Here is a 24,640-nt window from a genome sequence, read left to right as displayed (position 1 = left end):
TATATAGCAGGGATGGGCAAATGTCAGACTTGTCGGATCATCAGGTTGTTGATTTTTTTTACTTGAACTCCAAGATCTACCACCCAGAGCCAAGTGTAATTAGAATTAAAGTGTTCATGGTGCCTCTGAGCACATGAATTTGTTTTCTGTGCTAGAAACTGAACTGAGCTCACAGTCCTTTCACACAAAGGTAAACTTGTGGTTAGCTTCCTTCATTTCAGCAGCCTAATTCGAGGTGGGAAAAGTTGTTTTGTTGTTGCTATCGTTATAAACAATCCAGGGTCAAAACCCCTGCAGATTTGCAAATCACAGATCCTGGTCTATCTTCTTCTGACTGCCCCCCTCTGATATACAGTGCTTCAAAACCATTTTCTCAGGGTAGTATTGTGTCTCTTTCTTGGCTCCTCCATACCTGCAACTGCTCTGAGCGACACATTCAGTTCTATTTAAGCAAAGGGAAACCTCCTTAGCCCTTTTCATGGCTCCACCAGTTATAAAAATAAATTATTAATAATGAAATGCAAGCTCATTTGCCTATCTCTGCAATATCCAGCAACAGCTGCTACTAGTGCTTTTAGAACACCCGAGTTTATATTTCCTTCCTTCTTACTATTTTATCCTTTAGCTTCCTTAGTTCCAAAATTGTCTCTAGGTGGCCTTTAAGGCAAAAATCTGTACATATTGCTGAAGCTGAGCAGATGGTTGCAAAATAGAAGAAATAAAGATAGCAGAGATTACAAGCTAGTTTACAAATGTAGACCTCTGTTTGAATAAGGATGCTAAAATTCTAAGAAATCTAACTCAGAGTCCCAAAATATTGAAATATCAAGATAATAATTCAACCATAAGTATTCCAATAAAGTCTGACCTGTATTGTTGTTTTTTGTAAATTTCGGTTATAAATTGTGTATACTACATATACATTACATGGACTTAAAGATAGGATGATTTATGTCATATTTTGCTCTCTACATTTGTATTCCATACATACACACACAAACACAAACACACGTTGTAATTCTGCAACTTCTGCAAGAGTGCAGGAAATGAAGAGCGGGAAGGATAAAGAGAGAGACCCTTAGCACACTATAACAGATGGCATAATCAGTCAACCACATTTCAATAATTATCTATATTTTTCACCCACTCGTTTAGCTCTCCGCTACACTCCCCAATAAGAGTAGGCAGAATTTGATCCACCAATTCATCCAGATCATAATATTCAAGTTCTCCTCTATCCCACTAAGGACCAAAGTCTATGTAAAGCAGATTGCATGAATGCAATCAACATGCATGCTTTTAAAAATATAAATAGGAGCTGCATGGCAACTAAGCAACAGGAGGAGGAGTTTAACCCTCCCATGCCCCCCTATAGTCCTGAGGAAACACCAGCTCCCTTTAACTACAATATGCATATGGAGGAAACCCTAGCTATCCTCCTCCTGGCCCTCCTGCTGTTACTTGGGGGGCCTGCTATTTGCCTTCTTAAAAACATGCTTGCTAAATTTCTGGCTTCTGTCTCACTCTGCCACAAAAGTCTCTGGAACAAATAATATACTAAGGCCAGGAATAGAACAGCAGAATATAGACACGTGATGCACACAGAGGACAGACAGAACTGTTTCCCTGGACAGTTATAAAATTAAATCTGCCTCATGGAAATTGAACAGCGTCATGCAATGAAGTTAATAGCACGTCAGCTAGGCAGAACAGCTGTCCCAGGGGAACCACTGCTTGGGTTGTATGCCCAATCCTGCTCCTGTGAGGTGCTGCCATTCCAAAACTATCCCTCTCTAGCAAGAAGCGCCTTAGGAACATCCTCTCACTTCCATTAATGTGCTTTATCACAATTTGCAAGTTAGGTTTTTTCCACTCTAAATGTTATTGTACCCCTACAGCTGGTTCAAAAGAAAACACTCTCATCTCCTGCTTGCCTGCCCCAAATGTTGGCTCTGCAACTGGACACAGGTGCCATCCAGCAGGCATTCTTTTTAAACTGTGCTGCTGCCCTCTCCTTGCCGTTTTCCTGTAATCCACATGGGGGAACGCCTTACCAGTTTAACTTATATCTTGCTCAGTGTTTTGTTTTTTTTTAAATTGTTGTTGCTGTTTAGTCATTTAGTTATGTCTGACTCTTCATGACCCCATGGACCAGAGCACGCCAGGCACTCCTGTCTTCTTTTGACCACATCCAGCTTACCATGGTCCATGGATCTTACATTCCAGGTTCCTATGCAATATTTTTCTTTACAGCATTGGACTTTCCTTTCACTTCCAGGCATACCCACAACTGAGCGACCTTTCGGCTTTGGCCCAGCCGCTCCATCAGCTCTACATCTACTTGTACTTGTCCTCCGCTCTTCCTCAGTAGCATGTTGGACGCCTTCTGACCTGAGGGGCTCATCTTCCAGTGTCATAACTTTTATATGCCTGTTGTTTATGTCCATGGAGTTTTCGTGGCACGGATACTGGAGTGGTTTGCCAGTTCCTTCTCCAGGTGGATCACATTTAGTCTAAACTTTCGGCTATGACCTGTCTGTCTTGGGTAGCCCTGCACAGCATAGCTCATAGCTTCTCTGAGTTATTCAAGCCCCTTCGCCACGACAAGGCAGTGATCCATGAAGGAGTTATTTTAAATAGTTTTTATTAAATATTTTTTGTGATACAAAAGAAACAAGTGCGGAAAGGTACGCATAGCATCTCCACTTTTCAATTCATAGAGTCCTTTCATAGAGTCAGCGTATTCTTACAAAATTAAAGCGTGCATCAGTGCTGGTGTGCATAAATACCCCCCTTGAAGAGACAAACAGCCCCTCCCCTCCTTGGAGCAGCATCAATGGTAACAGTGAAGTGCAATATGGGGTATTCAAATTGTGAAATTGACAAGGCTGTTCTCTCACACCTGTACAGTGGAGGAGGTTTTCAAAGCCAATTGCACATGTGTACAACTCTACACACACCCCCTCAAAAAAAATAAAAAAGAATGGTTGAAATCTGTCTGAGACTGACATTAAATGCGATTTTATTCACCTCTCAATTCCAGTCACACCAACCTAGCTTGGTAATTACTGCAGGGCAGCTGATAAAAATTTCGGCTGTTTGCAACTCAAATTACTTAGTCAAGTCCCCCATTCCGGCAGGATTTCTATGAGGTTATAGACAGGCTCCCTTCAATCAACACTTCATTCTCCAAAAATGTACTCAGCGTAGCCAGCTTCATCCCATAATGATATGCATTTAAAGCGGAGGCATAATTACAAAAATAAATGGGGAGCACGTCCTCCTCAATGCCATTTGCCGAATGCATGTTCACATTTGTGAGGCTGAGCCTAAACAATGAACATTTTCACAGCGGATTGTAAGATTTATTCCCCTCTATGGGTCGTCGTCGTCGTCCCGTCCCCCCGCCTCCTTCCTTGGAAACTATATTCCTCTCCTGGAATGTACCTTTTCACAGTTAAATTAACTCCTCAAACACGGTTGACTGACAGATCATCCATTATTCGGCTCTAGTCAAATATTCAGGGAAGGATCATAGCTCAGAAGTGGAGTACATACTTCTCATAAAGAAGAGCTTCAATTCAATCCCTGACATACTGGAGGCAGAGCTGCAAAATACCTAATCTGAAATCCTCTAAACGTGCTGCCAGTCAGTGAGCAAGAAAGAACAATGGTCTTAATAGGAGGCTTTTCCTATCCCATTAGGCTCCCACCTAATAAATAAATGCTAAAAAGTTCCCCAATGCACCTGGGTGGCCACTTTGGGGAACCAAGATGCATCCTCTGCTCCAATATCACTCGTAACTTCACTGCCTGTTCACACAGGAAATCCAGTGTAGGAGGACCAGCATAACCAATGCAAAAGAATTACAATACAAACTGACTTTTTGAGAACTTTAAAAAAAGAAATAATAATAATAATAATATGAAATATAGCCACACTGAGCCTCCTGGTCTTGCCGATCAGAAAGTCGGCAGTTCGAATCCCCGTGAGCTCCCGTTGTTCAGTCCCACCTCCTGTCAACTTAGCAGTTCGAAAGCACGCCCAAAAGTGCAAGTAGGTAAATAGGTACTGCTCCGGTGGGAAGGGAAACGGCGTTTCCATGCGCTGCTCTGGTTTCGGTGTTCCGTTGCGCCAGAAGCGGCTTAGTCATGCTGGCCACATGACCCAGAAAAACTGTCTGCGGACAAACGCTGGCTCCCTTGGCCTGTAAAGCAAGATGAGCACCGCAACCCCAGAGTCATCTGTGACTGGACTTAATTGTCACGGTTCCTTTACCTTTACCTTTACCGAGAACCCACTGATACGTGTTTAATAACAGTTTGAAATGTATAAATGCAACCTCATTTACATTGATGTTAAACTGCTGGCTATAATTCTGTAAGAAATGAAAAAAAAGTAAAATGTATACCACCCACATTGTTTTAACTGCATGTTGTCACAGAGTCATAATGTGGGCAGAAGATGCCATATAAACACAGAAGTATTGTCCTAGTGCAGGGAGAGGAGAAGCCACACTACAGCTAAGCTTGGAAACTTTCCCACAGAGGAAGAACTTTCTATTCTTGTTAGTTTACACCTCCTGGGCCATCCCATTCCCAACTGAAAGCCATCCAGATGTTTGATTGGGGGTGGGGTGGGGTGAAGTTTACTGTGAATTCCACATTGAGATCAACGAGCAATGCCTTCTCCAACAGGGAAACACGGGGTCCCTCAGATAAGTGAGGCAGTAGGGAAGGGTAGCTCTACAACACACCTTGCACAAGCCGTATCACATTGCAAAAAGAAGTTCAAGATTTTTAGAAAGCCACATGTCAATGGTAAATTATATAGGCATGCTTAGTCGTCTTTTGCATTCGCTTTAGATACTTAAGGCTTTTAACAAATACGCTTGAGAATTTGGAAGAGAACAATGCAAGTAGAAGAGCACCAGACAGACAACAATGGAATGAGTTTGTGCATGAGGCTGGCTGGCTGGGAAACAACTTGTCTGACAGCACAACATCAAGATGTATACCTGCTCCTCAACCGCTTGATGCCCTTGACTCCTTGCTTTCCTTCTCTCCATTTACGTGTGCAACAGCTTTATGTAATTAGGAGTGTTGGATGTTGTTTATTCTGCTAATTTCTTATATATAGAGGAGAAGTAGGCAGTCTTTGATCTCTGCTAAATAATATGTCAGTGTTAGCAAGGCTACAGAACACAGTGTCCTTAGCACTGCATAAAATCAGAGAATAGGCCTATATTTTGGGTACAAAGAGGTGGGGAATGCCTCCTCCAAGCCAATGAATTCAGAAATAATCTGAGAGCAAAACAGCATCAGTTTCTTTAAGAACCAGAACACATTTCAAGGACAGTAATCATATCTAAGGAGAAGGAAAGGCAAGCATGAAGGAGAGATCAAACACCACAGAAGGCTTAGATGTTAAGTAATGCATTGGAGCTACATACTGGGATTTTCCATTAAGAACTCTCTATCTCAGAATTTGTTGAGAATGCTCAAGCTGAAAATAGTACTAGCCTAGTTTCCCTGCAAAAGTTTCTGTTTCAAAATAGCAGCATAATAGTTAACCACGACGGGCTGCCATTTCTGTGGACGTGACATCAGTACCATTAACCATTTTAATTCCCTTTTAACATTTTTTTTTATTGCACAATGGGATAAAGTAGAAGAATTGCTTGGGCAGTGGGGAAGAGTCAAAGACTGAATATGTCCCAGGAACAGATTAATAAAGAAAAGGAAATTAGCTTCCCAAACATTTTTTTTAATTTTGTTGGAGCCATCAACAATGCTTGTCATTGCTGACGGTGACAATGCTTGTCATTGCCGATGAGTCTACAGGATAGGGCATGCTATTAATATAAAACAAGATGAGTATCTGTAGGAAGCAGTAGCAAATTAAGTGACTAACAAAAACTACTCTTCTACAACTTCTCTTCAAAACTTTGTTTTAAAAAATAATTTCCTTTCATTTTATTCTGGATGCTGCCGAGCTCTTAAAATACATTATAAGTTAAGAGTGAAACAACTCAATTTGTGGTTTTTTGTTTTTGTTTGCTTAAGTACGGTATCAAACAGATGTTTTAATAAGCAATAAAAACATGTCCAAACAATGCACTAGAACAGAAATTCTTCTGAAACTGGTATGATTCCATTTATAAAGGCCACAAAATGAAACATTTTATATCCACTTGAACGTGTTCAGATAAAATCTTGTTCCAATTACTAGATAGGGATCAAATGCTCAAAAGTGAAGCCTTTAACCTGCAGAAGATTATGGAGTTACCCCATTCAAAACGTGAATTGCACAGGATTTACTATAAGTTGTTAGTGGTTTTCATTCCGATGTGCTTCCCCGAGCTTGGGAAAAATGAGATCTGAAAAGTGGGCTTTGATGGATAGTTTAGAATTTTGTATTTCTTTTAATGCATTTTGGGAGCTGCTGTAGAAACCCCTTTGTGGCGTATATTCTTCTGGCGCAGAAAATCCTTTAAGCAGAAGCTATGCTGCAAAAAGAAGAGGAGTAAGTTGCAAACAGATGGCTGGGTTAAATCTGAACAGACATTAATTATACAGTTTTAGGACAGCTGGGGCACTCTTTTGAGGCAGGAAAGTTTCAACAAAAGCAAAACAATTTTGCAACAAAAAGTTTCAACAAAAGCAAAAAACTTTTCAAAATCTTAAGTCTTTTAGATCTGACAAGCAACAGCAGGATGCTGGAAAATGCACTGAGAGTCTGGATGTGGCTCTCCTCAACAGGCCTTCCCATGTTTTTGTTGGTGCAAATATATATATCTATATCTCCTGGATGCCAAGTACTCTTTGGTGAGATAACCTCATCAGAGATTAAAAGTCAAAAAATATGCAGCAAAGTGAAGCGTGGAATTATGCCTTTTAAAGTGAGTTCCAAAATGCACGCTTGAAAACTTTCTTTCCCAAATTCCCCTCTTCCGCCACCATAGGAAAAGACTACATATTTGGTTACTTACAAGACCACATATTTGGTAAATTTGGTTACTTACAAACCCTTGAAATGTCAGATTCTTATGCTTCATAAAGTTGCACAGGCAGAAAAAACTTGGCTTCATTACAAAGTGGTGAAAGTTCCTAAATTATTGGTATAATGACAACCATGCAGTCTGAGATGGAGCTATCAACATAAACCACTTCACAAGTTGGGCTTCCCAGGTAAACTGGAGAGAAACAATAGGCTTGCTTACCTATTTCCTCCCAAGGTTAGGGGAAGTGATCTAGGTAGGCTAAGCCAGGCAGGACAGCTTACTCTATGGTATTAACCGCTTCATGCATGAATTAGATTTAAGCATGTTGGTTATATGAGACATTGAGACTCAGAGCTCTGGCCAAAGGAGACTCTAACATACTGTATTTTTCCGCTCCATGGGGCGCACCGGACCATAGGGCACACCTCGTTTTTAGAGGAGGAAAACAAGGAAAAAAACATTTTTCTGGTTTTCCTCCTCTAAAAGGCTGGGAGGAGGGTGCTGGAGTGGGAGCGGAGGAGGCAGCAGCAGCGGAGGGACTGGGAGAGGGAAAAGCAAAGGAAGGAAGGAAGGGGTGAAAGAGAGAGAGAAAGAAAGAAGGAAAGAAGGAAAGGAAGAAGGAGAAGGGAAGGAAGGAAGGAAGGAAGGAAGGAAGGGGTGAAAGAGAGAGAGAAAGGAAGGAAGGAAGGAAGGAAGGAAGGAAGGAAGGGGTGAAAGAAAGAGAGAGAGAGAGAGAGAGAAGGGAAGGAAGGAAGGGGTGAAAGAGAGAGAGGGAGGGAGGGAGAGGGAAGGATGGATGGAAGGAAGGAAGGAAGGACAGAAGCACAGTGCCCAAGCGGCTCTTGCTTTTCTTGCTTGACAGCGAGCTGGGAGCCTCCAGGCTTGCTGCAAAGCAAGTGGGGCAGGCTTGGGGGGGGAGGGGGCGGGGAAGAAGGGATGCCCCTTCCCCCACTTGCCACTGCCTTCCGTGGGCTCCTCCTGCCTTCCGTGCCTGCCTTCCTTGGGCTCCTCCTTTAAAGCAAGCGCTTTGCTTGATTTAAAGGAGGAGCTCACGGCAGGCAGGCAAGGCAGGCGCACAAGCCCGGCTCAGCCCTGGGGAGGCTGTCGCTTTTGCAAGTGGAGCGACAGCCTCTCTGGTGCTCTCGCTTTGCTTGGGAGGATTTCAGGCTGCTTGCCCCTCCCCCACTGCTCTGCAGCCGACGGTAGCCCCGGCAGAGCGGGGAGAAGCCCGATTTCGGGCTGCTCGCCCTCCCCCGCCTCTGAGAGCCATGGCTCCGGCGGCAGAGGCATCCCTCCACTTGAGGGATCCCACTGCAGTCAGTACCTTTGCTCCATAGGATGCACAGACATTTTCCCTTCCTTTTTAGGAGGGAAAAAGTACATCTTATGGAGCGAAAAATACGGTAGTCCTCCCTACTCTTACTAGACAGTATACTCATGTTGTGTGTGAGTGAAGTTTATTGTCATGCTGCAACACATATGAAAATACAATGAATAGGCCAAAGCTATGCTTTGAGCTGTATGTCTTACTGTTCTAACTCCTGCTATTTCAAAGGAAGCACTAATCAAATATGAATCTTGTTCAGTTCGTGGGTGAGGAACGTTTTTTGCAGTCTACGGACTGTATTCAGTCCTGAGCTACCTTCCCAGGGCCACATGCCATCGGTGTGGGGGGTAAGAGGAAGAAATGGACAAAATATGAGCTTGGGGGCTTAGCCCAATTCTTATCTGGCACACTTGCAAACCATGGTAAGTTAGGAAAAGGAAGCGAGGAAAGTCTGTTCCCGCTTCCCTCTCAAACCCAACATGCTTTCTTTATACCGTACATTTAGTAAATCACCATGTTCGAATGAGAAGTCAAAAGTGGAAATTCCAAGCAGTATGACTCCATCCAGGAGACAATCATATTTATTACCATTTATCATTCATGTTAAAGCAACCTGAGACAAAACAGTGTTCTGTTCCACTACAGCATACAGTCTGAACTGTGGCTGGGAATGAGAACATGGCTATCTTCAGCCCCATGTAGTTGTTACACGGGCAGTGTAAGACATGCAGCATTGATTACTGGTATAATGAATATTTACTGCTATCTCGACCAGTTTCATCATCATCAATTCTGAATTGTATTCCGTCATGGTATAAACACATGTCGTTTACTATAATTAGATCTCCAAGTGCCCATTACCTTTTATAAAAGATTATTATATCAAAATGAAACATATACAACACAAATCATATACATTAAAATAAAAACAAGAAAATAAAGATTAACAACCCCCTGGCTGCATCAAATTTATTTTGAGTTAGCAAACATGTTACCTTCTAATATTTAATCATGAATAAATTCAGCCAAACAATTCTGCAATGCTCCCGTGATGAGCGGCAGGTCCATATATATAATAACTCCTACTCTCCCTAAATAGTATTAGCAACAATCAATATTCTTTATATATCGAAGACCTCTTAAGCTGAAGCAGAAGACTGATGAAATAAGAGGTCAGCTTGATTGCCCTCTTTCTTGTAATGGAACTCAGTTCAGGAGCAAAGTAATATAATTTTCAGTAATGCAGCCTATTAAATTTTGATAGCTTTTAAACCTTCTAATTACAACATATTTGTAGCTAATGCCTCACTGAGCACTAGTTTAATTTAAACTGAAACAATGCTCACATCCATTGAAAAAGAATACAAATTAAAAGGACCTGATATTTCTGAAGCTTTCCCTCAAATGCCTCCTGATAAAGTTAAACAACCTCCCAAATTAATATGCAACAGCCATCTGTCAGAACACAAAATATGCAACAGTTCCTGCAAACACAGCAATATGTCTTCCAATTAGCAGAATTTATCTCACTTTTACAACGTAGACTTTCAATAAAACTATGAAACTTCTGCCAAATAGAAGGGCATCCTAATGAGAAAGACATTAGATCTCATTACCCATGAGGGAAGGCCTATGGCACTTTTTAGTTTATAAAAATGGCTAGCATATGATAGAGGTTTATAAAATTATGTGTAAAGTGGTTGGAGAAAAGCAACTCTCCCTTTCCCATATACCACTGGGAACATAGCTATACAGCTGCAAATAAAACGTTTTAAATGTGTTGTAAAGTGCAATATACAAATGTGACACTAGATGGCGATGGTAAGCTATGCCGAATTCAATGTATTTTTCAAAACTTTTTTTAAAAGCATTTTCACAGCGTTTTTAATATGTGTGTAGATTCCACCTACAACTTGAAGGCACTAAATGACAATGATGGCTAACAGATTCAGGACAAAAAGTACCTGGTTCACATGGTGCTAATTAATTTATGAAATCATACATAATTCTAAGTCAAAACATGTGTGCGGGCTCACACTCCAAAAGAAGACCATTGCCACTTTGTTCTACCTGCAGTCCTGCTGCTGTAAGCCAAGTCATGGTTTGGCTTATTGTGTTGCTCAAGTCCAGGTTAACAGTTTATCACGCTCCAGACAAACCATGAACCGCAACCAATGTTTGTTCTTAATCTATAGCCTGTGGTTTCTCTGGAGGAGACATTAACCCCTTCTTCCATGTCCAGTTGCTCCAACAGCTGTCCACCATACCCAGAGATCTCATTGTTGAACTGGACATGGAGGAAGGGGTTAATGGCTCCTCCAGAGAAACCACAGGCTATAGATTAAGAACAAACGTTATTGGTCTCCTCCACATCATAGGTAGGCTTGGCCGTGCAACAGTGACCGCTTCGAGGTTAGTCAATAAATTTCATGGCTGAACTGGCATTTGGACCCATGTGTCCTTGGCCCTACGCCAGCACTGTATCCACTGCAAATACACTGCCTCCTGCAGAACGAGTCATTCCTCAAATACAGCTTCTTTAAGCTTTGAGAAATATTATAAATATATTTTGCGCTGAACCTTTCTGGTGAAGGGGGGGGGGAGATATCCCATGAACTGATGCATTGCCAACGGCAATAAAACCTGATGAATCATGAAGAGATGTGACAGAAGTTGCTTTAACTGTGTTGCCCTTTAAATACTTGGTGAGAATGCAAGGACATTTGGATCCATGCATTCAGAAGTATCCAAGCTGAATTTGCAGTACAAGTTCAGCATAAATCACATACTAGATTAATAAATCTGCACATGTTATTTGGAGAATAATTAAATTCCATCTCCAATAATGTCTTTTCTTTTCTATCCCTTTTAATAAACAGCATATTGCAGCGGGGTGGTGGTGGTAAAAATTTAATCATTAAAGCACCAGCCATTGTCCACCTTTGACAGCAGTGTATATTCCATTGTCTGCTTCATAACATATCCCTTTATAAGAACTTGCCCTCTCAAATTGAAGTCAGTCTGAGGACAGGTGCATTATGCCTTTATTTTTTTCCTCTGGATAAATTTCTCAGAAGACAAATCGCAAGCTGCCCAGGACTATGCAGGCTTCCAATAGTATCAGAATTTTGTCTCTGTACTGAACATGTTTTTCCTAGTGAGAGAGGTTGTGACGGAAGAGGAAATAAACTCTGACAACTGATAAAACATCCAGAAGTTCCCCATGCTACAGTAAGCTGTCTATTTCAAGATGGCTGCTGGTGCAATTTTATAAGATGATCATACAGAAAAGAAATATAACTTACCAAGGAAAACATTAACTTAGACTTCAACTTACATATTATGGAAAAGCAATTTACAAAAAAGGAAGGAAGGAAGGAAGGAAGGAAGGAAGGAAGGAAGGAAGGAAGGAAGGTAGGTAGGAAACAATTTCCCCTCATAATGATACCATTTAAACTGGTAGTAGGAAGTAGGAAACCTATTTTTTAAAAGGAAAAAACGTATTCAGGCTCATCTTATTTTTCTCATTCTCTACCTTCTTCTATCCTAATCTGTAACAAACTTGAAAGCATTCCTATCACTTCATTCACTTCTCAAATAAAGGAGGGCTCCTCAATTACCCGCACACTCTGTACTTTGAAGGATAGCTTCACCACTTCTGCCGGGGGGGGGGGGAGAGACTGTGGAGCTACACTCCCATATATTCCTGCTTGACTTGACCAATTGAAATCTGCACTTTGTTTTGCTAGCCCTGCTGTACCTGAACCCATACCTAGCACTGCCCAGATTAGAATCCTGTCTGGCTGAACATCCCACCTAGAGCAGAACAGCTCCCCTCTAATAGACCAATTGTGTGCCTCTGCCTTTGCCTTGCCCATCCCACCAATTCTGAAGAAACGGAGTCTGACAGACAGAAAGGGCAAGACTAACAGCAACCTGGCGATTGAAAAAGTAAGTATTCGTAGTCTGTCAGATGACTTGCAATAAAACCAGTGGAGTTTGGGATGGAGGATGCGCTAAGAGCCAGGTGCAAGAATTATCTGGCATAAAATTATGAATGGCTATTGACCATCCATGAGAGATATTATATATCATAAAGCCAATGATATAAAGTGCCCAAGGTTTCACCATTGCTGCATCAAAGATGCATCTTCTAATATCAGTGATTATACCCTGCAAACAGCTTCACTGGATTTGGTTGTGGGCATGGGTGGGGGTGGAGGTGGGGAAACCATTTAACTTTTGTCTCGTGTGAAATGACTTGTTTGAAAGAGAATGAGGTGCTATTTGAAAGGGCTACCATAAAACCCTGGTAAATTGTACCCTTTGATGAACATTATTGTAGGAAATGTCTGATAAGGACAAATAAAAACCCTGTGATTTTTATGAAAGAAGCTAAATGCCATGGATATATGTTGAGGAAGCCAGCTGGCATGTCCTCCTGAAATGAAGAACAGTTTCTTCCAGCAGTAAGCTGATACTTTCACACATCACAAAATCTGCCCACCAAGGCGGTCTCAGAGCCAATTGTGTCACATGAGAAAGCAGCTGTTCCTTGACAGGAAACAGGCAAGTGAGAGACTGAATAGAGGCAATCTATCCTAATTTTTCAAGTGCAATTGCCCACATCCAATTAATGCAACGCCCTCAGTTTGTTTTAATACCAAGTCTTTGTTAATTATTGTCCAGTCTTGTTTATCCTACCAAAATGTATGAACAACCAAACATTCAAATACTTATGAATTTACATTGGGTTAAGCAGTGATATGGAACAGTCAGATAACTAATAGCATGGAGTGGTTTAACGCTGCAGTGTGCAACCCATCTAAGATGGTTTCCAACCCGCTAATGGCCCTGCATTAATGATGCAAGTCGGAAAATTTCCAAAATGTAAAAAAAAAAAATTAAAAATCCACTGCTTTATTTTTCTATAGAAAATTTTCTATTTCAAAAGTTCATTAGTAAGAATTAGTGGATGCCAACTGAAAATGAATATTATCCAGTTTTAAAGCTTTTTAGTTTTGTTTACTAAATACAAGTAAAATAAACATACCAAACTGGATACCTCTCTAGGGCATAGGAGGATTTTCTGGCCCTAATGATCCTATGCAAATAACAAATGCAGATGAAGTTCTTAACTTTCTTTTTCTTTTTTCCTAAATAAGGACAAGACATTGCCCATTATTTGAATGTATTGGTTGAACTTAAAGCTATTTCAAAACCTTTAAAAAGATCATGTTACCAGTTCATGATACCTAATATTACATTATTTGAATTTCATATTTATCTTACATTGTTATCCTTACTGAAAATTGGAAAAGCGGGGAAGGAGCATCTAAATAACAACTGCATCATCATAGTGTAGAAAGGGTACCTTGTCAACCTAAGGGCCATTGCTTGATAGAAAAGAAATGCAATTGTTTGTTGAGAGTTGCTATTGGCTTAAAAAAATGCAACAATTTAATTACATCCCCCTGGGTTTCAAAAAAATACTCACGTGTAATGTTATAAAAGGTTTGACTAACTCCTTCACTGCAGGCATCCATGCTCCTGGCTAAATGGTTAATTGGCTGTAAACATTCCCCAAATGACCGTTTCTTTTGGCATAAAAGAATTCATGCAGGCAAACAATAAATAACATCACACATTTTAAGATTATTCAATTGGTCCATTGTGAGGTTTACCTCCTGAGCTGTGCATATTAAGGCTATTTAATGAGTCTCAGCACAGAAATTGAGAGTGTTTCCCCTTTAAAGCAGCCTGCATGTCAATTTTTATTTTGTTTTTTGTATGCAAATCATGGAATGAGATGCCTTTTGGATCCAGCAGGTGCTTTAAACTGCAGCTTAATGAATCTGGGACTCACATAGGTCTGTTTTTGTCTATTAACACCCCCCCTTCTTACCCTCTCCAGTAAACAGAAACCACCTGCTCAGGTGATTAACTGTCTTATAGACCTCCAAGGCATAGTCATTTATGAGGAAAGTCAAGAAGAAAACAGCTCCTCTGAGAAGCTTACATTTAGTAGAACAATGTTATGTGGCTAAAATAGCAAGAATTGCAAACTGGGACATTTATACCAAGTGTTATAATTTTACTTGCAAACCTACAGTTGCTCTGTTCCCATATAAACCATTCAGAACTACTATATAATGAACCACCACATATCTCAAGCCCTGATGAAAGAATCTTGCTACCACTGGGCAGAGGATAGGGGTGGCACCCAACTTTTGTAACAATATATAAGTAGGTGGCCCCTCTGAGAACAAGACTAGATAGCCATTTGGTCTGATCCAGCAGTGCTTTTCTTATGTTGAACTTAAACAAGCATTATCAACTCATATCTTATTTCAGTTTGATATTATGGCCCCAATCCAGCTGTAGTCACACCACTGGTCTCCGTTTTACATCCTTATTAGCACTGAGAAAGGTGCACAGAGTCAATTTAGTAGGGTCAGTTGAGCATTATGATTTTGTGTGTGCGTGCAGTGGATGCAAATGTTTTGCTGAAGCACATATGTTCTTAAATGATAAGGCTTCCCTCCCTTCCTTTGTTGAATTCTTACTTATCAACTATAAGGATATTCAACAATGAGATCATAAATTATTATTTTTCTTCATTAGGGCACGTTGCACTCTGAACCCAAAGCAGACCTCCAAAAGGTTTACTAGCTGCTGGTTAAAATAAGGCTTGCACATATTAATGAAATATTTGCTTCAAACAGAAGTGCTGACAGACCCTTAACAAGAAGAGCTCCACTAGACACAATTCTCATAAATTCATCTTAGTGAGCATGGGTATCTGCTTATCTGCAGGTCAACTGAAAAACTGCAAGGCAAGCTGAGCAGCTCTGACACCATAACTGCTCCCAAGACAATGCTCTCATTTGATACTAGATAACCATTACCCCATGCAGAAATTTATTGTGGAATTAATCATTCAAATTCTCCAGATACTGAATGTAGCAGCTATAATTTCTCCTTCAGGAAGAACTGTTTATTAAAGGAAGCAACAGATGAGTAATAGAGAAATGCTCTGCTGCCTAAAGTGGCAGATCACAGAACCTCCTTTCAAGTCCAGTAAACTTACAGCAAAGAAAAAAAATGCATGTTTGCAGGTGTGTGAAATTTCAGAGAGATATTTCTTGCTTGTTGCCGGCTGTGAATTCCCTCCCAAATGTCCACCCAGTTTCTGGCTTCAGCCTGATGGGCAAAACAAACAAACAAACAAATTCATCCTTACCAGAAGTGGGGTGGGGTGGGGTTTTCTGTTATGAATCAAAGCATACCACAGGACACAAAACTATGTGGGGACAGAAAGCCACATACGAACTTCCACCAACAGGCCAATGAAACTAAATATAGTTTGATTTAAAGCAAACATTGCCATATTGCATAGAGTCTGTGACTGAACTGTCCTCCCAACTTGTATTGTTTTAAACTGGAATGAACAAAATTAAAAAAAAAACATAAACTCTTAAATGAATGGACAAGAGTAAGAGGCAAAAATATATTGGATTGTATGTTATGCAAGAAGAAGTCCACTTGTACAAGGAAGCTCTTATGTATCCTGCCCACCTTGAAAAGACTTCGCAGAGAGTTAGTGGGCCCTTCTGTCACTGCCCAGTGCAAAAGCACCAAAAGTGAGAACAAAGGACACCAGACATTTCTTTAAAGCAAACAATTATTCCCTCCACCCACCCACCATATTCTTCTGTTGTGGGAAGAGACGAGACTGAACGAAATTTCCCTCTATGTCATCAGGTCACTTGACCTTTGTTTATTTTGCTTTTGCTATAGGGCTTTTTGTCCACTGGGATGATTTTTATTACACTATTGTAAATGTAGACAGAACACAAGCAAGTATACCTGAAAGAGCATCTCTACCCCAATTGCTTTGACTCTCCTTCTTCAAATAAACAACTTTCTCCTTAATATTTAATGTATCATTGCTTAGAAAAATAGTAAATATTCCAGGACTAAGCGATGGGGCACACTGCTTCAGATTAAGGCCCGTGAGATAATATTTTTATATTGCAAGATTTACCGTACCAACCGAGATACTTTTGCGTTTCATTTCATTTACTGACAGCTCTTTCGTATAAATTGCTCCATTCCCTCCGTGGATTGATTTTACTAAACTTATCTCAGCTTCCTGCTTATCTGCCTGACTTTGATGCATAGGGAGAGATATAATAAACCTGTCATGGTACCTTCCAGGAACTTTTAGGCAAGAAGATGCACAATATGACTATTCTGCATTAATATAGTACAAGATTCACTTAGCCAATATACTGATGCAAACCCTGTTTCTGAAATCAGATGTTGCAACTTGATAAAACCTCCCACAGCTGTAGAATCCTTCTCCAACTTGATCCCAGCAATTATTATGAGAATAACTATGATATTGTGTGTCATGAGCCAAGATGGGCTATAGACAAAGTAAAAAAACAACAACAAAGTACCTGTAATATTATCTGCATATTTGCTACCAATAAATAGTCCAAAGCAGTATATTGTACCCTGGTTTGAGACCCCAGTTAAACAAACAAACATTAAATTAAAAAATACCAGTTTAAAAAAAACCTAGCAATCATACAAAAGTAAACTAGGTCAAAACAATTAACAGCTACAAAAAAAGTCATAATCAAAGGTCTTCTTAATCTGTTGGTTGGTAAGGCAGCCATGGCCACAGCAAAACAATAAACCCCACTTCCCACAAACACACTTAAAAGGCTATATAATATTAATCAGCCAAAGGCCTGGCTGAAGGGGAACATTTTCACCGGGTACCTAAATGTATACAGTGAAGACGCCAAGCAAAGCTCCCTGAGGAAAGCATTCCACAAATGGGAAGCCACTGCAGAAAAGGCCCATTATCGCATTGCCACCCTCCAGACCTCACATGGAGGAAGCACATGAAGAAAGACCTAGAGCTGGGCAATATCATCTTTTCAACATTGCGGTATATCACCAGCCAAACATCACGGTCTGATGATATACCACCATGTTGAAAAAACAAGCTGAATTGGCCTCAGCCTGCGAGGCACTGAGTAAAATTGCCACAGCTCTCATCGTGGGAGCTGAGGCAGTTTCACCCCAGCGTGCTGGTGAAACTGCCACCTCTCCTGAGTCCCTCTACTAGCAATGCTCGCTGGAGGAAGTCGCTAGCAGAGGGACACGGAAGCGGTGGTGGTTTCATCAGCGATATACCGCTGAGTGAAACCGACATCACAGTCTGCTCCTCATACTGGTCCTGGGCGATATATTGATATATCGTCCAGGCCTAGAAGGGCCTCAGAAGAGGAACACAAAGTCTGGGCCAGTTTATATGAGGAGAGGCTGTTCTTGAGGTTCTGTATAACCCAGCCATTTATAAAGATCAACTGAGGAAGTGTTTCCATTGTTTTTAGTTTGTATATATGGTTTTATTGATTTAGTTTGTTGAACTGATCTTATTGCTCTTAAGGGTATGTGTTTTATTCTGCTTTTACACAGTACAGTGGTACCTCGGGTTAAATACGCTTCAGGTTAAGAACTCCACTTAAGAACAGAAATCGTGCTCTGGCGGCGCAGCGGCAGCAGGAGGTCCCATTAGCTAAAGTGGTACTTCAGGTTAAGTTCGCTTCAGGTTAAGAACGGACCTCTGGAACGAATTAAGTACTTAACCTGAGGTACCACTGTACACTTCTTCAGCGGCTTCATGCCATGAAGTGGAGTATAAACATGTCTAATAATAATAATGCACAGCTCTGTTACCTTCTGTCACAAACAAATCTCCAGCCACATATACCTATTCCTATTATAGAGGATCACTGCTATGCAGATTTCATTCCTTTGCCACAGAACCTTAAAAAAAACCAAAAAACTGAATTTTGAGGCCAGCTATCTGGGAGAAAATAAATAGGCTCTTATCATTGGTAGAAAGTGGCACCCTTCAATGACATTGTGAGTCAAGCCTCCTTCAAATCTGAGAATGCTGTAACAAGTTAGGTTTACAGGTTGGTGTGTTTTCACTTATAAATCTAGACTTGTAAATAGCTATTTGGCTTATTATCTCTGAGGAGATTAAGAATCATCTCAAAGTAACTACCCAAGACAGCTTTTGAAAAACTGGTGGGTGGGGGTGTTATTTTCTGTTTAGGCTATCGCTATGACATAAATTAATTATACAGATATGTATAGGCAGATACATATTCCAATTAATTAATTATACAGATATAATTATACAGATATAATATGTATATGTATAAATTAATTATACAGATATGTATAGGCAGATACATATCTGCCTATGTATTGGCAGATACATACATATTCCTGCCCACCTAGCAGTTCGAAAGCATGTCAAAGTGCAAGTAGATAAATAGGGACCGCTCCGGCGGGAAGGGAAACGGTGTTTCCGTGCGCTGCTCTGGTTTGCCAGAAGCGGCTTTGTCATGCTGGCCACATGACCTGGAAGCTGTCTGCAGACAAACGCCGGCTCCCTCGGCCTATAGAGCGAGATGAGCGCCGCAACCCCAGAGTCAGACACGACTGGACCTGATGGTCAGGGGTCCCTTTACCTTTATAGGCAGATAAGCCAGTAAATATTTTCTGGATTTGCCTGCAAGGTTATATTAATTGTTGCTCCTGAATCCTAACAACCCCGTGAGGTGGGTCACTGTTAATCCTGCCTAAAAAATTAGTACTAAGTGCTCAATGCTCAAGGAGGATCTGAACACAGGTCTCCCAGCTCCAGGCCCAGCACCATATCTATCAGACCACATGCCCATTTAATTCAGACCTCAGTTTATTTAATTCAATTCCTTTGAAAAGTCACAGTAAACACAAACAATGCCACCAGCTTATACCAGAAAACAGGATACACACTGCACTGCATAGAACAGCAGATTTTGTTTAGCAAATGCTTAATGCCATTGTCATGGTTTCAGATCCTCAGCTTGCAGTGGCATTGCTAGCATTACCATAAATTCATACCTTTGTTGTTGTTCAGTCGTTCAGTCGTGTCCGACTCTTCGTGACCCCATGGACCAGAGCACGCCAGGCACGCCTATCCTTCACTGCCTCCCGCAGTTTGGCCAAACTCATGTTAGTAGCTTCGAGAATACTGTCCAACCATCTCATCCTCTGTCGTCCCCTTCTCCTTGTGCCCTCAATCTTTCCCAACATCAGGGTCTTTTCCAGGGAGTCTTCTCTTCTCATGAGGTGGCCAAAGTACTGGAGCCTCAACTTCAGGATCTGTCCTTCTAGTGAGCACTCAGGGCCGATTTCCTTGAGAATGGATAGGTTTGATCTTCTTGCAGTCCATGGGACTCTCAAGAGTCTCCTCCAGCACCATAATTCAAAAGCATCAATTCTTCGGCGATCAGCCTTCTTGATGGTCCAGCTCTCACTTCCGTACATTACTACTGGAAAAACCATAGCTTTAACTATACGGACCTTTGTCGGCAAGGTGATGTCTTTGCTTTTTAAGATGCTGTCTAGGTTTGTCATTGCTTTTCTCCCAAGAAGCAGGCGTCTTCTAATTTCGTGACTGCTGTCACCATCTGCAGTGATCATGGAACCCAAGAAAGTGAAATCTCTCACTGCCTCCATTTCTTCCCCTTCTATTTGCCAGGAGGTGATGGGACCAGTGGCCATGATCTTAGTTTTTTTGATGTTGAGCTTCAGACCATATTTTGCGCTTTCCTCTTTCACCCTCATTAAAAGGTTCTTCAATTCCTCCTCACTTTCTGCCATCAAGGTTGTATCATCAGCATATCTGAGGTTGTTGATATTTTTTCCGGCAATCTTAATTCCGGTTTGGGATTCATCCAGCCCAGCCTTTCACATGATGAATTCTGCATATAAGTTAAATAAGCAGGGGGACAATATACAGCCTTGTCGTACTCCTTTCCCAATTTTGAACCAATCAGTTATTCCATATCCAGTTCTAACTGTAGCTTCTTGTCCCACATACAGATTTCTCAGGAGACGGATGAGGTGATCAGGCACTCCCATTTCTTTAAGAACTTGCCATAGTTTGCTGTGGTCGACACAGTCAAATGCTTTTGCGTAGTCATACCTACTTCCAGCTTATAGAATTTGTATGGAACTTTACATTGGAACAGATCCAATATGGTTCTGGTACTATATGTCAGCAGGGCGAGGTAGCAATTTATGAATTCCAGTAGAGTAATTTACTCATAGAGTCAAGTGGCCAACACTTGGAACCAGTTCAGCTTCTTCCCTTTCTCGCAGAAGCTTCAGTAATTCAGCTGGCAGCCAGCAGCCAAAGAGGTGGCACCAAGTCGGTGTCAGAAGTTTGATGTCATTGCACCATGACTTGGACAAGGATGCTAGGTTGGTTTGAGGTAGGGTGGGATGGAGTAGAGTGGAACTCCATGTGGAAGAACTAAGTTGATTTGAGAGGGTGGATGCAGAACCAACGGGGAATTGTCTGTTGTTATATAACTTTTGTAAACAAGATTTCCTGGCTACAGCATCGAGTTTAAAAACGACTGACCTTATGACTGCAATATCCAGGTTAATTTTAGTGCTTTTGCTTTTCCTTGTCCTGCTACCTCTTGATATTGCCCAACTATGGATTTGGGACTTCTTTTTCTTTGCTTTCCAAGTAGTTTGAGATTTTTTAGCTATCAGGAATATTGTTTCCCAGAATCAGGCTGCCTTAGTGATATAAAATGAACAGCTGAGGCCATGACAATGAAGTGAACTGGAAAAATCATGTTTTTACCCTATGGTTCATCCAAAGGTACACTAGGTAAGCTAGCCATGCAAATACCATCAGGGAAGGGAAGAGACCACCTGGATTAGACATGCCTAGACAATTATGCCTGGGATACAGAGAGTGAGACTAATCCATGAGAGTGGAATTGATCTGAGACTTACCTCACAACTCTCGTTGCATCCGTATGTGATTGTTATACTGTGTGGAGAGTTTTGCCTGTTTTGTTTTCATCCTATGTGATGAATGACTACAAATAGTAGTTAAATAACTGTACTGACATCTGCTTCTAAGGAAATTCTATTTTGCTATAAAAATGTGACTATTCTTTGCTCTGAATCTCTGATAAACTGAAACCATAATGACAGTAGGAAAATTGCATCTTCATGTAAGTGCTTCCTAGTTGTGAGATCAAGATCAGCCCAAAATATTTTGCTGCCAAGGCAAATGACAAGATAGTGGCCCCCGCCACTGCATTTCCTTAACAAAAGGGCTGGCAGCTAAATTTTCCTTTCAATATTGGCAATAGGACAATGCACTAAGGGTAGCAGATTTATTTAGGACACGGGGTAACATGGCATGACATACACAGCTCTGACCTCCAAAACCTTACTGCAGCACTCTGCCCTTCAGTAACTGCTGCCTGATGCAACCACCTAACTTTGCCTTATGGTAGGACTTGTACCAAACAAGGTTTATTCTGACAACTGCAAGTTGCTTATATTAGGCACTACTGATTCAACACTGCACAACTGTTTATTCAATCTCTGAGGGACACAGTTTCTTCAAATACAATTTCAGACATTGAACTATGTCTTCCTGCAAGAGGGTTAGCAATTATCAATGAGGCTTGACTTAATGATACAGTGTGCATCAGCCAGTACATTTAATTAGCTCTTCTTGCTTGGCCCCATGCAATCAGATCTCATCTATACAATCCTGGTCATGATTCATGTAAATAAGATTTTCGGCAACTGTGTCCTTGATATATAAAAACTGTCCTAGCATTACAAATACTCCGTTGAGAGAAAGGATAGATAGCATGGCTTCAAAAAGGTAGACCAGGAAATTAACAAGAACATCAAAACAAGGAACAAAATTACCAGGGGGAAATTATTAGTGTGCTCTGTATTAACAATTCATATAGGTCTCAATGGTTTTTAAAATAATTGTTATTTTTTACACACACACGAAGAAATACCCACACACAATATTCACTAAACATATATAAAAATCTTGTGGAAAATATGCATGTATTAAAATTAAAAAACCAGAATAAAAGGGAAATTAATACTATATACAGAACAACATCTTTTTCACCAGAGGAGATATAACATATTCATAAGTATTCAGATCTCATTAAACATGAGAGAATCTATACAAGAAAGAAACCACATAAATGTTCCATACGTGGGAAGAGTTTCAGTCAGAAATCAAAACTTAAAATATATGTAAAGTATCATACAGGGATAAACCTTAAAAATGGCAGGTTGTTTGGTTTTTTTTTACTGGTATGCAAATTGCATTAAATATCAAGCATCTACACAGAGAAACAATCCAAATGTTCTACATGTGTGAGAAGCTTTCTTCTTCTTTCACATGAAAGATGATGACGATGATTACAATTTGTATACCTCCCTTCAGCTTTAGATCTCAGGATATTCACAACATGAAAACTCCCCTACAAAATACGTAAGATCGATCCCCCACAGAAGAAAAGCTATTTAAATATTCCAGTTGTAGGGAAAGTGTTCTGATTTCATGAAGCAACAGAGAATACGCACAAGAGAAAACTGCCAATTCTCCATGTGTGGGGGGAAAATGGTCAGTGACCAGTCTTCCTGTACATTAAAGATTCCACACAGGAGAGAAGCTGATAAAATGCTCCCATTGTGGGACTTGATTATTTCAGAAGCAGGATCTCGTTAAAACACCAGAAATCCACACAGGATATAGAAACCCTACAAATGCCCCATGTGTAAGAAAAGTTTCAGCCAGGAATAGTCTCTTATCATACACGAAAGATCCCATGGGAAAAGGCCATGTAAGTGCTCCAATTATGGAAATAGCTTCAGTTGGAAGTCTAAGATTGTTGAACACAAGCAGAAACACATAGGGCGATAATCACTGATAATCTGCCTTCCCCTTGCCTTCTCTTTTTACAGCAAAACACCGTTGGGTGACCGCCTTAAATGCCTCCTCAGTATGAAACCCAACTTGGTCCAAGTAGAAATTCTGACACATTGGCCTGGTTCAGTTAGCATGAAGGCACAGGCTCCAGGAGAGAAATTCACAGATGTTTTGCTCCTCCCTGGTCCTTTTTGCTGCTGTGCCACACTGACCTAAGCCCAGGTTTGGTTTAGTATGTCATCTGAACCCATGCTCATGATTAAATTCTCTCCAGACTAACCACACACTGTAATCAAGATCAAATCTGGGTTGTGGTTAGGCTTTGGCTTAGTGTGATATGCAAACCAAGGCAATGGCATGTGAAGCAATCAGCAGCATATTGGCTTTCAGCCATTTGAGTGAAGAGTTTTACATGTTTTCAGTAACCTCCTACATCAGGGGAAGTCAAGGTGATGCTCTTCAGTTTTTTTTGAGTCAAAACTCCCACCAACTCCGGCCAGCATCGCCAATGTTCAGGGACAGTGGAAGTTGTAATTCAACATGTCTGGAATCGAAGACACTTGGCTAGCAATGTGGGAAGAAAACTCTTTTTCATAAAATATCAGCTAACTATAAAGAACTGTCATTAAAACTGATTCATAAATTGTACGTGACTCACAGGAGGCTCTCGGAGATGAATTCATTTGTATCCACAAGGTGCTGGAGGGGATGGTCAGAAAGTGGGTTGTAGCTCCACCTACAGTGCGGTTCTACCTTCCAACCTAGCAGTTCGAAAGCACACCAGTGCAAGTAGATAAATAGGTACCGCTGTGGCAGGAAGGTAAACGGCATTTCCGTGCACTCTGGCTTCCGTCACAGTGTCCTGTTGCGCCAGAAACGGTTTAGTCATGCTGGCCACAGGACCCAGAAAGCTGTCCGTGGACAAACGCCAGCTCCCTCGGCCAGAAAGCAAGATGAGCGCCACAACCCCATGGTCCCCTTTGACTGGACTTAACCATCCAGGGGTCCTTTACCTTACCTTTCTACTAGAGTACCTGAGTGCAATAATTTTGGGCAACGGTATTCAGAGAAACCGATATGATCTTTAACTGCCACATTATCCCAACTTCTCAATTAGCACATTTATCTATATTTGACAAGGATAATAAAAAAGCATACTAAACATTTGATAGTGCACCTGCTTATAGCAGCTAGGATGACCATCACACAGAATTTGGGGGGGGGGCGAGGTAGATGAGGCCAATCTTACTACTTAGGATCACAGAACTGTAGAGTTGGAAGGGACCCTGAGGGTCACCCACTCCAACCCCCTGCAATGCAGGAATCCTGCCCACAGTCACCCCTGAGTAGACTCAAACCACCAGCCTTCTGGTTAACAAAAAGCCACACTGACCCATTGCGCCACAGAGAACATCCATCTTGGTGCAGTAAAGTTTTCCCTGCTGGAAA

At 41.1% G+C, this 24,640-nt stretch overlaps 1 protein-coding gene and 1 long non-coding RNA gene across 2 annotated transcripts in view; both read right to left on the bottom strand.

Annotated features, from left to right (window-relative positions):
• The window catches only part of PTPRN2 (protein tyrosine phosphatase receptor type N2), a 583,237-nt gene that overhangs the window by 520,771 nt on the left and 37,826 nt on the right, over positions 1-24,640 (bottom strand). The window lies entirely within an intron of this gene.
• On the bottom strand, positions 6,051-7,101 carry LOC117055564. The gene is made up of 2 exons (XR_004427650.1): positions 7,026-7,101; positions 6,051-6,509 (listed from the first exon to the last, which is right to left on the bottom strand). It is a non-coding gene; the product is annotated as an uncharacterized LOC117055564 (long non-coding RNA).

The sequence above is a fragment of the Lacerta agilis genome, chromosome 12 (genome assembly GCF_009819535.1).
Source record: "Lacerta agilis isolate rLacAgi1 chromosome 12, rLacAgi1.pri, whole genome shotgun sequence".
Taxonomy (NCBI): Eukaryota; Metazoa; Chordata; class Lepidosauria; order Squamata; family Lacertidae; genus Lacerta; species Lacerta agilis.
The sequence above is the reverse complement of the archived record's forward strand: the minus strand, read 5'-3'. Positions and strand labels throughout refer to the sequence as shown.